Raw genomic sequence first — 20,466 nt, forward strand, 5'->3', positions numbered from 1 at the left:
TCTACCTGCCCCGCCCCCTTCAGCCTCTGTCCTGTGATGTGTGACAGGCTGCACATGTGGGGCAGAGGAAATGGAAGGAGTACTGTTCATCCTCAGCTGCGTGGATGACACAGGAGGGGAAAATCGCCTGGAATGGAGATAATTGTCTGATGTTTATGACAATTATGCTTTGGATACCAAGTGATTTATCTACAAACAGTACTTCTGCTGCATTCTGTCATGCACTGACTCTATTGCTGTTTTTAATATTTATATTATTCATCCAGAGAACTCAAGAAAAAAATCAATGACAAAAATATATCCAACGAAGGACAAATTTCAAAGCAGTCATGGACTCAGGATGGAAAGAGTCTTGGTGGTTGGTAAACACCACACAGCGCTAAATACCTTTAAACCTTTAAAAGATAACAGAAGCTGGTGTCAGAGGTAGGGCATCAGAGCCAAGCATCAGTTGCATAACAAACCCCGTGGGAGATTTTATCAGCAGATGGGCCCTCGGTATCTGGACACGGACAGATTCACATAAACACACCAAAAATATACCACAGAGAGAGGGATGTTGCTTATGTTGCTAAATGTCAAAAAATACACGCTGAATATAATGGTAAATGTACATATAAGAGAGAGAACAGTTTTTAAACATGTTTACGGTCGTGGTAAAAAGCCTCTCAGTTCTAAGGTATAATGGTCCAGTGCTTACCAGGTCTTAACATTAGGTAAACACAACGAAACAGTGACATGTTGCGCGGTGTCATTCTTTATTTCCTAAAAATAAGCCAAAATGCAGAAGCTCTCTGTGAAAATCTAAGTACAATAATAATCATTAGTAATTATTTTGGTGTGACTTCATCACTCTCTTGTATCATCATGGAACAAATTTGGCCCACACTTATTTAAGATGTTAATTCAATTCATTCAGGTTTGCGGCCATTCATTTATGTACAGCTCTCTCAAGGTCCTGGCATTTCAATCAGGTTAAGGTCTGGGCCATTCCAACACCTTGATTGTTTTCTTTTTCAGACATTCTTTTGCAGATTCACTGCTGTGCTCTGGATCATTATCCATTATCATTATCAGCTGTCAAAGACAGCTTCACATTTGACTGTAGAAGACATGCTATACTGCTATACAGAGGAGGTCATGATCAACCCAATGAATGCAAGGTGCCCAGGCCCTATGGCTGTGAAATATCCTAAATATTCACCCCTTCCACCACCATGCTTGACAGTTGGTGTGAGGTGTTTGTGCTGACATGCTCTGTTTGATTTTTGCAAAATGTGTCGCTGTGCATTATGGCCAAACATGTCCACTTTGGAGACACTGTTTCAGAAGTCTTGTGGTTTGCTAAGAATTTTGAGTAATCCCTACATCAAGTGTTTTTCCAAGGTATGCTGTTATATGTTATATGATATATGTTAGCAAGCACAAAAATTACCCAGCTAGACACACAGCAGTCCTTTCATCGATGATGCTGAACTCAATTATTTGATGACAATGTATTGATGCTCACACAAATTTTCTATGCAAGGATCTACTTGTTTGTCTAGTCATATATGGTAAATGGTAAATGGCCTGTATTTATATAGCGCTTTTCTAGTCCCTAAGGACCCCAAAGCGCTTTACACAACCAGTCATCCACCCATTCACACACACATTCACACATATATAGAAGTTGACCTAGTCTTTGCTATGAAGTGCAAATATATTTTTTATGCATTCAGACAGTGATATTATCAGTCTTACTTTTCTAACTTGGCAGAATATTATTTTTTTGTACTTTTGCTCCAAAAATCATCTCAGGTGTTGATATTTGGTTATAACTTGACAAAATGTTGCTATTGGAATGAAACCTTTATCAGACTCTACGCAGGGGGTGCTGTCAGTGTTTCACTCTCTGCTTTATCAGACCTTTAGGTCACTGTCAGCAAGCTGTGGGCCAGCTGCAAACTCGGGAGGCCTGCCTGCCTCTTCTCTACAGCTGCTTCTCATAAAGATTTCATCCTCCTCTCCGTCTCTCTGTCCAGCCCTGCAGGAACAGCTAACACCATGACATCATCATTCCTCACTTGTCCTTCCCCAAACTTGTTCTTTTCTCTCTGTCACTGCAAAATACCTAAAAAGGACAAAATTACTCAGAGCTCACACTGCATTTCACAGATATCACAGCTTGGAGTAAATACAGCAAAGTAACATTGGGTGGATAAACTACTGGAGTTAGCCTTTACATAACACTAAAAAAAATGATTGCCCAAAATGTGAGTTATAGCAAGTAAAGAAGAGACGATCATTCATGTTCTTCTGATTCTTTCTGCAACCAAGGCAGAGCTGGGGACCATATCCCTTACATGATGTGGTTCAGTATACGACGTGCCAAAGCCGTGCCTGCGATCAATTTAACACACCACTGCACATTTAACCAGGTTCTTCTGGAATGGCAAACTTGGTGGGTTTTTTTCCTACCCGTCCTTCACTCTTTTATTTCTCTCTTTCATTACCTCTCTTTCATTCCTACTTAGTCTCAAAGTTGCGGGGAGCAAAGTATGATGCAGAGGAAGAAGCAAAGGAAAAAGGGGACGGGGTTTTAATACTTTGCCCACTCTCTTCCATACAGAAAGCAGAAATCATGTAGAGCCAATTTATTGTGAGCCCAGCAAGGTTGTCAAATCGAACGGGTTTAACATGAAGCATTTGGTTTTGAGGCATATGTTAGGAATCCCAATGACTGGCACGCTGCCTTGAGCCCTTGCAGGGCTTGGAAAGGTTGTGCCTGGTTCTTAAAGAAGTAGGGCAGAAAGGTTTGATGGTAAATGAAAAGATGTATAGAGAGGAAGAGGAGGAGATGGTCTGGCAAATAAAAAATGGAATTTTATCACAACTCTGCAGTCTCCCTCTCTCTGCTTCTCTCTTTGTGTCCTGTTCAGGGCCCCTGCTGCTTTCCCAAGCTGATTCCATAGCAAGGCGTTGGAGAAAATCCAAACAGAAAGACTCTATGACTATGAGTGCCCGTGTACAATATTTGGCCACGCACAGAAACAATTTTACAAGCCTAGAAAGTGCCCACTCACCGGCACACACACATATGCACACACATTGTGCAACGTGCTGTCCAAACCCATTGATAATCCCCTGCCCTGCTGTGGTGTGTCCCCCTGGCTCTCTCCCTCCATTGTAAGAGGAGGATGGACGTGAGACAGCATTGAAACTGGGTTAGCCTCAAAAGCAGACAGGAACTGTGGGGGGATACCATAAACAATTAATTTCTCCCTGTGTGTGTGTTTTTGCTTATCAGTCCATTCTAAATATACCATTGTATCCATTGTTATATTTCTAATGTCACATATATAGCATTTCTTGTTATTGTGGTTGTCATTTTTAACAAGAGACTCCCGATGACTGGTGTCTAGAGTCTATCCCACTGGGAGCTGGGATCATGGACCAAAATATTACCTCAGAAAATGTAAACAAATCTTAATTATGACTGGGGTGACAAAGAAAGCCACTGCAGGCGCAATTATGGCGTGAAGGCACAGCCATGCAACAGAATGCGACACCATTTGTGAGGCTTTTTCACACATCAAGTGAGTACTTATTTACTTGTTTGTCTTTGTGCACTCAGATGAATAGGAAATGTGATTCAGTTCGCAGGAAGCTTAAGTAAGAGCAGTCTCCTGAAATGAAGTCATTGGGCTTTTCTGCACAAAGTGTTTCTGCTTACAAATTCACCCCATACAGTAAGAACTTGGGTTTGCTTTTGATAAATGGGACAACTTTGGCTACCACAAGGTCAAAATGGCAACAAGCAGAAGGAAAACTCTACACAAGCTCAGCAAAATCCTCCCCAAAAGTCCTTCACACTTGATCTCCACTTGTCAAGAGTTTATAAATGATTCATCTCAGGCTTTTAACTCCATTAGAATTTGTGGCTTCCATTTTTCATGTGGTTAGCAGGTCAGTCGTACACTAAAGACTTAAATGTGATATTGTGATTATGTTTGGGAGAACGTTTAAACACTGTTTGCAAGATAAATGCTGAAAATCAGATTGATCCTCTGAGTCTTTCTTTTTAAAAACTCAACTGACCTGGTGGAAAATTGCAAAATGAAGTATTTCCTCCATCTCAACAATGGATTTTACTAATCAGCAACAGAAGCTGAGAGGCTACTAAGAGGCATTAACTATCTCCATCAGTGAAGAAAAGCTTCGTGAACAAAATGAGAAGAAAAAATAGAAGTGAAGGATGATGAGTCTGGAGGCATAGCAAACAAATCTCTTTCTCTTTCTATCCCCCCATCTGGGAAAGCGTGTCGTATTTCTTCTCCTTGCAGAGGTGGAGCATCTGTTCGCCAAATCCCTCCCATGGACTTGTCAGCCCCTCCTGTCCACTGACACAAAGCTCCCATCAGCACAGCTCTGACTCATCCCCAGTCTGCTCCCAATTACCCTTCTGGCTCCAAAGACCAAAGACCTTGCCAACTCATTCCAAGGCCAATTTTCAGCTTTCAGTTTGGCCTACATTACCCCCATAACATTGTCCCTGTTAAGTACAAAATAGGGTACCTTTACAGCTAATACACCACTTTAGTTTGAGCAAACCTGGAAGAATGTAGTTTAAATCTCAAAATGCTCAAAAAGTGCTTTGGGGATTTTCTGCATAACTAGAATGAAATTTTTCAGTTCAATTCAATTCTGTTTTGTTCATATAGCACCAAATCACAAAGCAATTGCCTCGAGCCACTTCATTTTGTAATGTAACGGCCCTACAATATTAGAAAGAAAACCCCAAGAATCAAATGACCCCCTATAAGCAAGCACTTGGCAACAGTGGGAAGGAAAAACTCCCTTTTAACAGGAAGTAACCTCAGACAGGACCAGGCTCAGGGAGAAGCAGCATTCTGCCACAACCAGCTGGCGGTGAGGGGAGAGAGACAGGGAAAAAAGACAGAACACATTTTCAACACCAAACTCAAGGAAGAAGTGTCAGAAAAAGACAATCTGATAGTCACAAACTACTTAGTGACTCGCCAGATGTGCAGAGGTTAGAAATTAAGCAGGGTTAAAGATTCTATTTCCATTCTTCAAACAGCTGCTATTATTTCTTTTTCCTCCTACTGCAAGCAAAGTATTTCAAATTCTTTAAATATTGCTACTTTTTTATTCACCTTTATTCTGCTGCTTTGGTTTTTTTCATGTTTTAGTCAAGTGAGCAGCATAGCTTGAGCAAAATAGAAACATTTGGATCCACGGTGTTTCATTTTAACTAATGAAACAGTAGAAAAAAATCAACTTAAATATAGTATACTGTCCATTTTAAAATGAAGGAATTTTCCTTATTTGCTTTTATTTACATTTACAGAAGCCTCTGTATTCCTGGTAGAACATTACCAGGAAATGTTCATTTCTTTTTTACATAATCTGTTTCTTTTTTACAGTGCACCACTTTCAGTCCAGACAGAAATATGATGTATAGTTAAGATAATTTCTACCTTTATTAAAGCTATGTGATGTCACTGATCCTGTCTTCTAGCACGTCAGCAGATCAAAGTTTTAACGTATGAAATACCTCAGCTTCATGAGACTCTCAAAATCTCTATGAGTACTGTTAGCAGCTCAAGCATTTCAAAGTTTTATCCGCAGAAAAGTCACCAAACACCTTTAAAATGTAAAACATTCAGCTCCTATCCCACAAATACAATGGGATTGCCCTATGCTAAGAAACAAGGTCTCGGTCTAGGAGCACCTGTAGTTGCAGCTCATATAAATGATCACTGACATAGTAAGTACGGTCTTTGACAGGAAATCTTGCCAAACAAAAGGCAATGAGACTTTCTATTAGATGTGATAAATTTTAGCGGATGATTTCTTAACACCCACAAGTAGCATAGCGATAGAGGTGCCTCTTACGCACACTTACTGCTGTCACACAACCATAGATGTCTATGTTTTACCAAGCCCTCGAAGAGATGGAAACAATCCCAGGGCATGACACCTGAGACCTGGCTCTGCTATCAACAGCACCCAAAGGGCCAGGATTTTACAGACATGCGAGGAAGCGTCACTTTATACGCCATAATTCATGTGGGGAAAACACATCCAACAGTAAGCAGCATTTATGGCTATCTGACATTATACTGTGCTGACACACAATGTGGGTTTCTTGAGCCTAATGGTAAAACCTTTCCTCTCGGAGAAAGCTTCAGCCTGTGCGATTGTGCTGCAGTGAGTGGACTTACACATCCTTTCAACAATAACCTGGCTTCTTGAGCACACTAACATTATTCTCTGGGCCCCTGATCAAATTTCTCCTCAAAGCCACAGTCTCTGAGTTGAGCTCCAATGTCAAAAAATCCTCTCTCTCTCGCTCTTTCTCCTTCCTGTTTTTTTCACTGTTTCATATTTTAAGGGTTTCACTTGAGAATTCCCACTAGAGACCCCCCCCCCCCATCCCATCCCCTGCTCCTCTGCATGCCTGCACAGAAACAGATTTTTGTAATTCGCCGCCAATCCCTGGGGGAGCTGAAAAAGGCGAGAGCTTGGGAAAGTGCTCTTCCGGAGTGCAAACTCCAGAGTCAGAGCTGACGTTTTTGACCTCCACACACCCCTTGACCGACAACTGCGAGCCTGGGCCGAGAGTGCCGGTGGATGAAGAGAGTTTAGCACCAGCGGAGCAAGCCAAAGTAAACTGATGTAAAGACGTGCATTTCCGCTTTCGTGTCTTCAAGAAGAAAGGTGTTTCATTTTGTCAGTTCATCTAACTGATTTATCATTTCTGTAAGATACCAGAGTCACTGAGAAACTTACAAAGAAGAAACTTGTGCAAAAATGTATTGTTTCTTTAGTTAAATATTGCTAAACTAGATGTTTATAAAGAACAGCAAACCAGCCAATAAAGCTTTGAACTGTATTGCAATAAAATACAAAAATTACATTATGAAAACCATAATTAAGCTGGAGACAGACAAAGAGACAACTACTACTTTCTCTCCATCTAACAAGACAGTGCTTAGATGTGATTTGGTATGATCAAAGCTGCTCTGTGTCTGCAGATTGTCTGGGGCATCTATTCATTATGTTGTTACACTTTGATGAAATCTCCAGCTCCAGGTCCAGATAAAGTATTGTTTTAATTGTCATTTTAGAGTAGATCCCTAAATTCACAGGTAAACAACCTGTAAATTTAGAGAAGAGAAGAGAAGAGAAGAGAAGAGAAGAGAAGAGAAGAGAAGAGAAGAGAAGAGAAGAGAAGAGAAGAGAAGAGAAGAGAAGAGAAGAGAAGAGAAGAGATTCAAACTGTGCACTAACCTTTTCCCACTTTGCTTGGAATGCCCATCATAACAAGGCAACCTGAGCCCAAATCAATGAGGTGTACAGCCACATTATAATTACACTTTGAACCCAGATGGACACATTCCTCTCCAGACTGCAGCCTTCTCCACCTACAAGTATGTTTTTTTACCCCCACCAAGTTGGGGATGTTAAGCAAAGAGTAAATGCATGTTTCTTCTTAAACACAGTGTTTGTAGATGTGCATGGAAAGGTTTTGTACCAGTGAGGCTGTAAACGTTCTCGCCTGTATTTCCATGTCTTTGTTTGAATCTGTCTGCGTGCATGTGTGTGTTCGGGTTTATGCCACACGCCGCCAACGGGCACAGGCTACAAAGCCACACGGGGCTGGCACTTTGGCTTTGGATGGTGGTTGTCAGCACTGGTTTTCCCGTGATGATTTTCCAAGGCCACATCTAACAACCTGCCATCCAGCTGCAGCTGCCTCTGTCTATGCCCATCTCTCTACTAGAGATTCACATTCTGCACCGCTGTCTATGTAAACAGTGCAGCAGGACAGAAATTCGGCCTGCCATGTCCTGTTAAACGTTCCAATTAGTGTCACAGCAATCATTTTCCCTCTGGCTGTGGTCAGAGCTCTTTTTAATATAAGTCAGACACTGAAGGAGAGAGAAGATGCCAGACAGAGCGACAGCTTGCATGCGAGAGGCTGGGGGGGGGGGGGGGGGCACCCAAATTTCTCTGTGTGTATTTGTGTGTGTTTGTGTCAAGGTTACGGGTGAACTTGAAAGCTATATGGCCAGCTGCCAACTGGATAAATGACTCCAGTATCCAGTGTGATGGTATGCATTATCCGTGCATAAATATATGCATTTATGTGAGTTGAAACAGGATTCCAGGTCTCTAAGATGGTACGAATTATTCTTGCATCCGTGTGTGTGTGTGTGTGTGTGTGTGAGAGAGAGAGAGAGAGAGAGAGAGAGGAGGTATCAAAGGTTGTTGTTTTTTTTTACTATGATTAAACCCATGGCCATCTAACAACATCACAGAGAAATGCCCACTGCCACCACAACTTGGAAACCAGAGGAATTCTTTGACCATCGCTTGTTCTTTCAGGGTATGTCACTGTGGTAACAACGGCGGTTGTAGGAGATTGGCCTGGGGGGGTCTTTAAGTTGCACGCCACCCTGCGGAGCGCCTGTCAAGAGCAGAGCGCCTATAAGAGGAGGGGTGGATGGGCCGTAACCTCCTAAAGGCCTGCTGTCACTTTTTGGAGTTGAAAACAATAGAGGAGACAGATGTCACATACACACACACACACACACACACACACACAGACACACATAGAAACACTGCAAAAATATGCACACAATACAGTGAAACTGCAGTACACAGATATGTGCACGGGCTTCATGTGTGCACAGCTATCTGATACATTTGCAAAACAAATCCATGAAAAGTGTGGGTCCGCGTAAAAACAGGTTGGTAACAGTTAACTTTCTTGCAAAATAGAGACCTTTGCGTCAGCACGGAGCTAAACGCTGCTTTCCTGGATGAACTCGTACTCTAGTGAGTCATTCCAATGAATCAAGACTGATTTCTCCACTTCGGTATGCATCCAAGTAAAAAAACAAAACAAAAAAACAAGCCAGTGCACTCATGAAAGATGACCAATTTGTCACAATACTAAACATCTGGTGTTTCAGAATTCAGGACCCCCCCACCCCCACCCCCCCAACACACACACACACTCACAATGAATACATGCTGATGAAACATTCTCTGAGTAGATTTAAGCCCTTGTGCTTTGCATGTGTTGATGTGTCTAAGTGTGTTTATCATGAGGGAACACATAGATGGACGCTGAGTGAAAATACCATGGATATGAGTGTGTTGGGATTTTGGTGTGAAAAGTCAAACAGGGAAAAGTGGAGCAAATGGCTGAGAGCAAAAATGAGTAACAGAGGAGGGGCATGACTGAAAAATAGGGAGGGTAGATATCCTGTGTGATGAATGCAAAGTCACAAGTGCTGACTTTTCCTCTACAGTGCATATTGTCTTACACCGCAGCCATGAAGGCAATTAGCCTCCGATCTTAACTCAGAATGCAAATATCCAATCTGCCAGGCCAGTGTGTGTATGATAGTAACACTACTACCAGACACAAACACAGAGACAGACACAATGTGTTCACAGGAAAAGACTGCAGCTCACTTATTATAAGTTTGCTGACTAGCAGACAGATGGTCCCTGTGTCTTTATCTCCAGCTCTATAAACCTTCTCTCTGCAACGCTGGGGGAGTCAGCCATTCTCAATTCCATAAACGTCCCAGCCTTACCCATTTAAGTGAACCTAAAGTACAGAAAAAAAAAGTTTGGCTGTGCCTCAGTCAGAAATCTAAATATCCCAGTGCTGCATGTTCCAAGGATTTTGTTCTTGGGTTTAATGATCACCCAACAGACTGAAATACTCGAGGAGACTTGAGGAATCCACTGGGATGGATTATATTGGCTGACTGATAGCCATCCTTTGCTTACAGGACATGGCAGACGATCCTTCTGTTTTACAATCTGCTTTGAAACAGAAAGTATCAAACTTATTATTGTCTCGTTGACCACTAGTGGCATAGTAGAGCAGTGTTTTTCATCCTGCGTGTGCACGCCATAGAATGCATTGTTTTTATGAGACAGAAGTATTCACGTTTGGATAACAAGGTGGAGCGCAAAGTTATGAGCTAATGCTACCACGTATGGTTGGTAGCTGCATCTTTAGACTACATAGGTGCAAAGGACAGACAAATATAACCGCCTTATATGGGCATTTCTACTTCAACTGGCTTTCAACACAAAAAGCAACCATATTTGCTGAAGGAAACGGAGAGGAGATGTTACGGCTGGCGTTCCGCTTTCTTGGCAATACCACATATCATCAGTACAACAATGATGGAAAGATGAAGTTTCTCCAGCAAGTTTCGGAATATTTCCAAACAAATAAAATGTTGTAATGTTGTTTTAAGAGGTAGGAAATGCATTCAAGAATTTTGCTCAGCCTTTAGGCCACATTCTGAGAAGGAAGATAAACAAGACTGTGTTTGTTTACAGTGAATTTAACATCATGGTGCTTTTTTTATTATCTCCTGGGACATATCAACATATTACAGTAAGTTATAGTTTAACAATAATTCACCACGGTGACCTCTTTATATGTAGGTGGTGATTTTGTAGTATTAAATACTCTTGTAATTTTACAGCCATGCCACATATTCACTTTGCAGCATAGCCAACATTGTGATGCACTATATTTTCATTCATTCTTTTTTTAAAAAAAGATTCCTTCTGGTTGGTTTCTGTTTCTCCGTGGTTACTGTGCAACTTGTCTATATATTTAAAGAGATAGTTAATAGCTATTGATGTGGATATCTACAAAATCCACACTGTCCTGTGAACCAGAGTCCAAAGACAAAAGGTTGCTAAACAGGAAAATCTGAAAAGAAGAAAAGTACTGTTGTGGACCTCTGTTTAATCACTACAGCACATACAGTATATTATAACATATGAACTGCAGGCCCTCAAGTGTAATGACATTTTATCCAAGCTCCAAACTCTCACTAACGCATACTCGTGCATACAGATCATTTCCCGATATTGGTAAGCTGACATTTTTCTGGAACTACCTGAGGGTTCCACCCCAGCTTGCCCCCTCACAACAATACAAGCAATGCATGAAGAGGTGCCTTTGTTCACCGCGAAGAATGCTCATCTCACTTATCCCCTCTTTTCTGTCTCTCTCTCTCCCTTAACAAGCCAAGTTTGGAATGCAGCACACACTTTGACCATTATCCAAATTGTCACCAGACCATCTACCCACACGCTGTTTTCATTTAATAAACGCTGAGAGCTGACAACCGTTGAGCACGCATGTGCACAAACAGCTCACAGAGGTCCAGAGAGCTGAGATCCGTGGACTTGATTCAGATGTTTTTTGACTGACTACTTGAGCAGCACTCAGGATACCTTAACTGCAGCCAAAGCAGTCCGAGATAACCGGTGACTCATAAAAATTCAGAGGAAACCATACCCTAACTTCTGTCGTACATATTGCATTGAAGAAACATGGACGCGCTTTCTTTATACAAACAAGCATTATGTGTGAGGACGACTTGTAAACGCACAAAGATTGCTTTAAATCCTTTGCCAATACTAATTAAAAATAAATAAAAAAAACAAAACAAAACCAAAAGCAGCAGTAGCTTCCCAGGAAAAAAGTTTTCACTTAGTTCAGTAAAAACAATAATTTATAGAAACATGTGAGAAATGAAATCTTACCTTTCTGAGCTGGGTGAGCCCTGGTGAAGTGCTCCTGGGGCAGTTTCTCATTTTGCGAATCCTGACCCCGCAGAAGACAGCCTCCACTTGCATGCTTCCTTTGCATCAGAGTAGTTTGCGTTTCTTCCTCTCTCTCTCTATTCCTGAAGTTTGAGCAGCCTTACCCCTGCCTCTCACTTTGCATTGCCCTTGTCAGTACCTCCCACGTATACACACAGAAAAAAGACACTGGGTGCAGGGTACAAAAAATACTCTGAAAAAGTCACAAAGTCGGGGACATGCCTCCTCCTCCTCTGTTCTTCAGTCTTCTGCCTGCGAACTAAAACCTTTACGGCTCCTTATGCGCTCTAGCTCTTAAACGCACACTCAGAGACTCCCTATCTCTCAGTGACACTGACTCGCTCTCTCTCTCTCGCCCCTTCTCAAACTTTTCCCACCCCTCCTTCCCTCGAGCCACCCCCTCCCCTTCTTCCTTCCTCCTCTCGCTCACTCTCCTCCTTCTTCATTTTCCATCATCACCCCCCCCCCCCCCCCCCCACACACACACACACACACACACAACTCCTCCCACCCACCTAAACCCCCCACTGCTGAACTAATCTGCAGCTGGCCGGGCGATTGGAGCCCTGGTTGCTAGGGAAACCGAGTGGAGGGGGAAAAAACTGGAAGAATGGCGCAGGAAGGGCCAAAGCTGAGCGCAAGTGAATACATAAATAAAAATCCAACTCCGGGAGCCAATTAATCAGTTTTATCTTCTCAAAGACTTAACATGTGACCAAAAAGCAGTGGCAACAACAACCACAGGAAGTTACGTGCTCCAAATGCTCAGTGTGTGTGTCTGTGTGGTAAGATTTCAGAGAGAAAAATGGTTTGAGCTGATTACTGACCTATCCCGTGTTAGGAAATACAGACTGAGGAATTCAGCTCCTCATCTTAAGGCCAAGGCAGCAGGGTAACTCAATGATCCTGTGGAGAAAGCAGAAAACAAGACCAGAATATTAACTTGTTCAAACCCACACACACTCTCCCTTTAGTAAGTGCATTATTGGAAGCTCAAAGACATAAATTCTTCCAAACCTGTCAAAAACCACACATGAACATGCAGTGAAATAGATGTTACAGAGGCCCAAGACATGTTGATGTAAGACATTCACTAAAGCCACATCTTAGATTGAAAAATATTACCTAACAGCAGCACTGCTCTGTGAGCGCCTGCAGGTGTTTTATACTTTAATCAAGCATTAGTTGCATTTATTTATTTTTTTTGCTTAATGGGTCTATTAAACTTGAAATATGCTTTATTGGTGTGACCGTTTCTGTAAACAAGAATGTCAAAGCGCCAAAATATGAAAACATATTTAATGTAAAGTTGTACAACAGTCATGTGTTGACTCTGGGTGATTCATGTTTCAGAGTGTGTACTCTGTGGTAGTTTTTTACACCATAGATAACTAATAACACACATACACTGCTGTTAAAAAGTATTTGCCCCCTTCTGAGTTTTTTTTTCTTTTTTTGCTTATTTGTCTCACTTACAGATTTCATCAAAAAATAATTAATTACACAAAAATAACCAGAGTAAATGCAAAATGTAGTTTTTTGAGCGTTTATTTTATTTAGAGGGGGGAAAAGTTATCCAAACCTTGTAACTGGTTGTGCCACTCTTGGCGCAAACTTCAATCAAGTGTTTGTGATAACCAGAAGATAAGGAGTCTTTCATAACACTGGCTCATTGGTCCACTCTTCCTTGCAGAGTTATTTTAATTCAGTCACCCCGGGGGGTTTCCGAGCATGAATAGTCTGTTTAAGGTCAAAAGACCAAAGGATCTCAGCCAGATTTAAGTCTGGACTTTGACAGGGCCACTCTAACCATTCAGAGGTGGACTTGCCAGTGTATTTCAGGTCATTGTCCTGCTGCACAAACTGATGGCTCGATATTATATTTCATTATTTCCTGGTAGACAGCAGAATTCATAGTTCCATCAATTACAGCAAATCGTCCAGGTCCCGAAGCAGCAAAGCAGCCCCAGACCATCACACTACCACCATCATGTTTGATTGTTGGTATGATGTTCTTTTTATGAAATGCTGTATTAGTTTTACACCAGACTCAAACCTTCCAAAAAGTTCTTTTCTCCTCGAAACCCTCCCATGGGATTTCTTTAGATGTTCTTTAGATGTTGTTCCGGGTTCATTTGTGACCTCTCCGATGAGTTGTTGACGCACTCTTGGAGTAATTTTGGTAGGCTGGCCACTCCTTTGAAGTTTTCTTTGTTAGTGGATAATGGCTCTCACTGTGATTCTTCACTAGAGTTCCAAAGCCTTATACATGGCTCTGTAACCAAGGCTGATAGATGTCAATTACTTTATTTGTATTGGCTGTACTCCTGTATTGGCTTCCCTTCATTGGTCTTAAATAATCATGCCCCATCTTATCTTAATGACCTTGTAGTACCATATCACCCTATTAGAGCACTTCGCTCTCACACTGCAGGCTTACTTGTTGTTCCTATTTAAAAGTATTTAAAAGTAGAATGGGAGGGAGAGCCTTCAGTTTTCAGGCCCCTCTTCTATGGAACCAGCTTCCAGTTTGGATTCGAGAGACAATATCTGTACTTTTAAGGTTAGGCTTAAAACTTTCCTTTTTGCTAAAGCATATAATTAGGGCTGGGTCAGGTGACCCTGAATCCTCCCTTAGTTATGCTGGAGGACTCCCATGATGCATGACCTTTTTCACTCACTATGTGTTAATAGACCTCTCTGCATTGAATCATACTTGTTATTAATCCCTGTCTCTCTTTCACAGCATGTCTTCTATCCTGTCTTCCTTCTCTCACCCCAACCGGTCGCAGCAGATGGCCCCGCCCCTCCCTGAGCCTGGTTCTGCCGGAGGTTTCTTCCTGTTAAAAGGGAGTTTTTCATTCCTACTGTCGCCAGAGTGCTGGCTCATAGAGGTTCATTTGATTGTTGGGTTTTCTCTTTATGTATTATTGTAGGGTCTACCTTACAATATAAAGCGCCTTAAGGCGACTGTTGTTGTGATTTGGTGCTATATAAATAAAACTGAATTGAACTGAATTGAATTTGTTTGTCAGCTGTTTCTTTTGCTCGTCTCGTCTGATTTGCAGCTATTTGAGATCTTTTAGCCTACTTCACTTTGTCACACAGGTTCTATTTAAGTATTTTTTTGATTGAACAGGTCTGACACTAATCAGGCCTGGGTGTGCCTTCACAAAGTTTCAAACAGCATTACTTCAGCAAAACAACTATCTTGCTGATCTCTGAGCCTAAAACCTGACCTCCCCTTTGAAATGCAAGAGAGATCTAAAAAGCCTAGCTTGTCCTTCAATAGCTGTGGGGGTAATAGGGTGGAAGGTGCAGGCTAGCAACATCTGTTTGGCGTTTATCCCACCTTATTGTGTTGCTGAGTCCTCTATCAAGCCTACAGCTGGGATCCTGAGAGTGTACTGAGCCCACTGTCCAGGGGAGCCACATTATAACTATGAACACAACTCAAACAAGTTCTCAGTATTTGATGGTGCATAGTAGGCTATTTGCAAGACCTCTGTTTTTAGCAAAGGAAGTGGCACTAAAATCACACCCAAAGTGTGTTTTGTTCCCTGTGCTGCCCTTTCCCTTAGCCTGTTATCCTGGAAGCTGATTTACTTGCTATCCATGATTACGGAAAAATAATAAAGAAACGCCTGAGCACTCTCTAAGGAAATTTGTTCAGGAATATCCTGGCACTTCCAATAAACATACAATTCTTTGTCACACCGCACTTGTTTTTGTGAACGTTTTTTTTATTTTGTAATTATCAATAAATCAAGAAAATAAATGTCAAAGCTTTTCAGAGAAAGCTATCGTTTACAGTCATACAGAGAGTTGCTACTTTCGAATAAGACTTCTCAACTTCCCCATAAAGAGTAAAACAAACATAACAAAACTGTTTATGGTTTCATAACTTATTCTCTCTTCCTCTTTCTTACTCCTGTAACCTGTCACCTTACTTCTATTTTGAATCACAGCAATAGTCGCCTCAAGTCCTGCAGTAACCCCTGTTTTCTTAAGGAATACTTGGTTATAAAACAAGACTTATTTTACAGCATTATGAATGAGCAGCTGGCCCATTTTTAATGACACCACACAAAAAAGTTTCTTCATTATACAAAAATCTTGAGTAAACTTCACCTGAAACATATAAAGTCAACGGTTTATTTATTCAAAGTAATAATCATCAATGACAACATGTTTGGCGTAAACTGAACGTATATCAACCAAGCACATTTCTTTTAACCTGATTCCATTAAATTTACATTATTTTTACATTTACATTTACGGTGTTCTAGTATTTCAATTGCATTAATTAGATCACCTCTCTGACCCTTGTACTTCCGTTTTTTCTCGCTTGCATCCTTCTTGTAAGATAAGAGCAGGAAAAACAGACTGAACAGGCTCCCAGAATCGTGTGTGATATGTCTCCATCTATGGATCAATTGACGTCTTTACACAGACCTTCAATAATTAGTGTGGATGCTGATTAAGCATCCACACTAATTATTGTGCCACTATTCTGAGCACACTATTTTTTACAATTATTTTAGATGTTTTAAGCCTGTAAAACCCCTCACTACACACTTGATACACTTTTCTCAGACTCGCACGAACATTTTCACACTTTTCTCTCTTGTTTAAACACTCTCAAAGTTCAAACCTTTGTAGAAAAATAAGTCCAGTATTATAAAATGAAACCAAAGATCAAACCTTGTTTTCAGGCACAGAACATGGGAATAGAGCAGCTGCCAGAGAATTCAACATTAATGAATCAAGTCCAATTTTTTGTGCAATGGTTATCTTCCTCTGCCTTTTTGGTCCTACCACAGGTGCCTTTGACGGTGCAAAACGTTTTGTCGACATTGTTGCATTTGTTGGGGAAAAAACGTACAAACATACAGTACAGCACTTCAGAGTCACACTGCTAGCGATCGATGTAGCGATTTTGTACTGTACAGGAGAGAGTGCTCGGAGGCTAACAGGCATCTCTGAAAACGTTAGAGCACTTATGCAAATATGTGATGTCTTAATGAATCAAGCAGATATTAGAAGTTTACACAGCACCATTCTCACATGAAAAAATCTTAAAAGTTTATTTTGTGACCCAGAAAGAGTAATATTTCCAAATCCGCCACTCTGTGTTCCTCCGCCACTGCGGAGTTTTGGACGAAATGGATTCTGGGACATTGCATTTCGTCATTTCGAGCTGATTGGAGACCAGAACAGCCAATCAGATTTTTTGCATCCAAGTCTGTGATTGGCTGGTTTTGTGGCACAAATATAACGGTGTAGAGAAAGATTTGAGCGCGCACGGGCAGAAATGTTGAGAGCGCAAGCAACACATTTCGAGCGAGCGCAAATGCAAAAACTGAGCAAGAGGGGCTGCTATTGTCTGTGTGTGTGGATAATAGCAAACACTGAAATACATTTTTTGCACGCAGGAATGAATTTTGTTCACTCAAATTCAGCTTTTCTTCGCTCAAAATAAATTTCTCCTCGAATTACAACACTTGCACCTGCAAACTTTTTTTTACGTGCGCTCAGAATAGTGGCACAAAAATAACGCCATACATATATAGAGACCATTACCAGCAATCATTCATTAATTTTTTTCTGTGTTTTTTTCTCACCGGTTTGTTGATATGCTGTGTAGGTGTGTACTTGACTGGCTGATATCGACATAACGGGGGAAACATCTGACTATTGTTCACCTTTAGTCTGAATACTGAACATTTGCATGTTTAAATCATAAGAACTGTCACTATACAGAGATGTGCTTCTGAATGTGGACGATGTGTCTTCTGATTTTGTAATGCAGTTCTGTTTGTGTTAAGTGATGTAGACATCCAATCGATCTACACTCTTCAAACGTCAAAATTGATCATTTGATTTTTTTTATGACACAGTAATGGTGAGTGTTCCCACCTTCTGCTCTTTGTAACTTAATGTGATCTTTCCGTTTTTGTGTTTTGGACATGATTTTGGAGTCAATCTTCGCAGTAGCAATTGACCGTAAAATAAAGCTACTGGAAATGTACAACTCTACATCCATTCTTAGAACAGGAAGTTAGCATTTTCTCGTGTACAGGGTCTATGAGCTGCCTGCCACTCTCCCAAGATTCATCTTAAAAACATTTGTTTCAACTGCTGCTGTGTGCACAGTGTTTGCTCTACTCTAGCCATCATTTTACCCTAAAAACTTAGCCATTGTTGTTCTCTTTACAGCAGCGTGTGTTTCAAAGCTAGGAGATGTAAACTTTTTGAACTGTGTGGATCCAAGTAGAGGGATCACATTTGAGTCATTCAGTGATTCAAAGAATATGAACTTTTAATATTCAATCAGATGTTTTCTGAATCTAAAATTTCTTTTGTCATTACTCAGATTTTTCTCATCTCCATTTTAAACACGTTCAGCTATTTTTAAACTTCTTCTGTGTCAGCTTTCAACAGTTCTGCACTTTTGTTTTCAGGTGAAAATTCTGTATTTTCCAGCTCATTCAAAATTTTTGACTTAACATTCAGCAATTATTACATTTCAGGTCAAAACATTCAGCTATCAGCATTCACATAATTTTCACAAAATGCATTTTCTAGTTATAGTACTTATTAGAGTCCTAAAATAATTTATTTCTCTCTATACATTAGTAGAACCATGAAGTTTTCACTTTTCCGTTCCCTGAGCTCTGGGTGGAGTTCTTTTTATCCTCCTCTCACCTCATGTTGTGTATTTTCGTTCCAAAGGAAACTTTATTAATTTACTTCGGGATTAATAAAGTTTTTCTGATTCTAATTCTGATGATCTATTTATTTAGTCATAATTATTATTATTTTTAATCACATTAGCATAACGGGGTGACAAAAATATTCCACATACTAGAAATGCTGCTCAGCATTTCATAAATTACATTTTTTAATAAATGTTGGAGTAAAAACCTAGTTACAAGGAAAATGTGTCTGCAAATATTAACTAAACATTTCTACAAAATTGCAGCAACATGGGCATAATGATACATGTGCTGAGGTGAAACTAAACTTAAATAATATTATCACGGTAGTCTGTTCACCACCAAATTATTTATCCTGGTCAGCTAGCTAAAAGTCTTTACTTTAGCAGCCCAAATCGGAGGCTAACATTAGCATTTGTTAGCATCAGCCAGAAAGGGCTGAGGTTTAAACTAGGGCAGTGTAACTTTGCCTGAAACCCTTTAAAGTGAACATAGGTATTATTATAGTACTTATTAAAGTCCTCCAATAATTTGTTTCTCTCTATACATTAGTAGAACCATGAAGTTTTCACTTTTCCCTGTTATCTACATTGCTTACTTTCGCTAATTAGCTAGCTAGCAGTCACAGCTGTATCTATGAAAACTGGTCTGGCCACTGGAGGGAAAAACTGGTGGTATCATAGCAAAAATGATTTTAACATAAAAAAAATGGAAAGCTTAAAACTAAATAACCGTTATTTTTAAAACGAGGCAGCAAAATATTCCTGACTTATCTGGAGACAGCAAAAACCAGTTAACAAATGACAGATGAAGTCTGAAAGAAGTGTAATGGCTGCACTCGCTCTGACTTTTCCCTCCTTTTAAGGTTCTTTTTCCCACAATGTATTGCAGTAGTTGATAAATATAGAAAAATATCTTTAAATGACTAATATGGAAAATTCCTTCACATTTATATAGTAGACTGTAATGCATTTTACTGATTTTTTTTTTTTTTTTTTTTTACAGCGTAACCGCTGAAACGTGGTTGTTTTTTTTTCTGTGATCTAACAGATTGTCCTGGACTGCACATCATCACATCAGACCGAGCTCTGCCCAGTCTCACATACTGTGTGGCCTGCCTGACAGGTGCCTCTTTGTGTATACTTATATGCACAAGTAATGCAAAAGAAAAGGTGGGGGCTGGCTTGACACCAGTGACTGACTTCCAGTGAAAGTTTATACCATGTTCCTTGATATTAGTGATGGGTCGGTTGCAAACGAAATGGCTCTTAGAACCGGTTCTTTGACGTGAACGACCGAGCAGGCTCCTTATCGCGAGCCATGGTTTTTTTTGTTTGTTTGTTTGTTTTTTCCTTTCTCTCACCCTCTCTCTCGCACTTTTTTCCTGCTTCCATACATTGTGCTTTACGCTGGGAAGGGGGGGAGGGGCGGTAGTTACACTCAGTAGCACAGGAACAGAGCAGGAGGGAGAGAGAGAGAAAGAGAGCCGGGGCAACAAGTCATATTAGAAAGGTATAGTAATCATCCACAACTATTTTCAGTTGCAGATGATAAAGGATTCAGAAAGTTAGTCATGCAGGTCCATATGACAGAGAATATGCATGTTCTTTTTGTTTTCACATAATTTATATTTAATTGTGTTGTGGTTTGCAGAGTTTTATGTTGTTTCACTTTAAATTTATCAAAGGAAAAAGCTGAAAATTTAAATAGTTAAAAGTTGAAATGTGAATAGTTGCTTTTTGTATTATATGATTTATTTATTACATTTTATGTGGAGTGAATAAATAAAAGTATATTTACGGTGGCCCCTACAGACAAAGCACATACAAACTTCAAATCACGTACGAACCCTGAAGCACGTACAAACTCAAAAACACGTACAAACTCAAAAACACGTACAAACTCCAAAACACGTAAAAACACGTACAAACTCCGAAGCACGTACAAACTCCAAAACACATAAAATCTCAGAAGCACATAAAAACTCAAAACACGTACAAAAGACAACAGAAGTGCTCCAGGATGCTAGGGGCAGTGTTGAACTTTTGTTACCTAGTGGCTACACAAGCCAGCAAGTACC

General features: G+C 40.4%; 1 protein-coding gene across 1 annotated transcript in view; it reads right to left on the reverse strand.

The window, feature by feature from the left end:
* Positions 1-12,041, reverse strand: part of LOC146515198 (DENN domain-containing protein 2A) — a 32,106-nt gene extending 20,065 nt beyond the window's left edge. Inside the window, exon 1 of the mRNA XM_085165806.1 lies at positions 11,608-12,041. The gene's annotated coding sequence lies outside the window, so the exon portion shown is untranslated. The remainder of the gene's footprint in view (positions 1-11,607) is intronic.
* Between the last annotated feature and the right edge of the window lie 8,425 nt (positions 12,042-20,466).

The sequence above is a fragment of the Neolamprologus multifasciatus genome, chromosome 7 (assembly GCF_963576455.1).
Source record: "Neolamprologus multifasciatus chromosome 7, fNeoMul1.2, whole genome shotgun sequence".
Lineage (NCBI taxonomy): Eukaryota > Metazoa > Chordata > Actinopteri > Cichliformes > Cichlidae > Neolamprologus > Neolamprologus multifasciatus.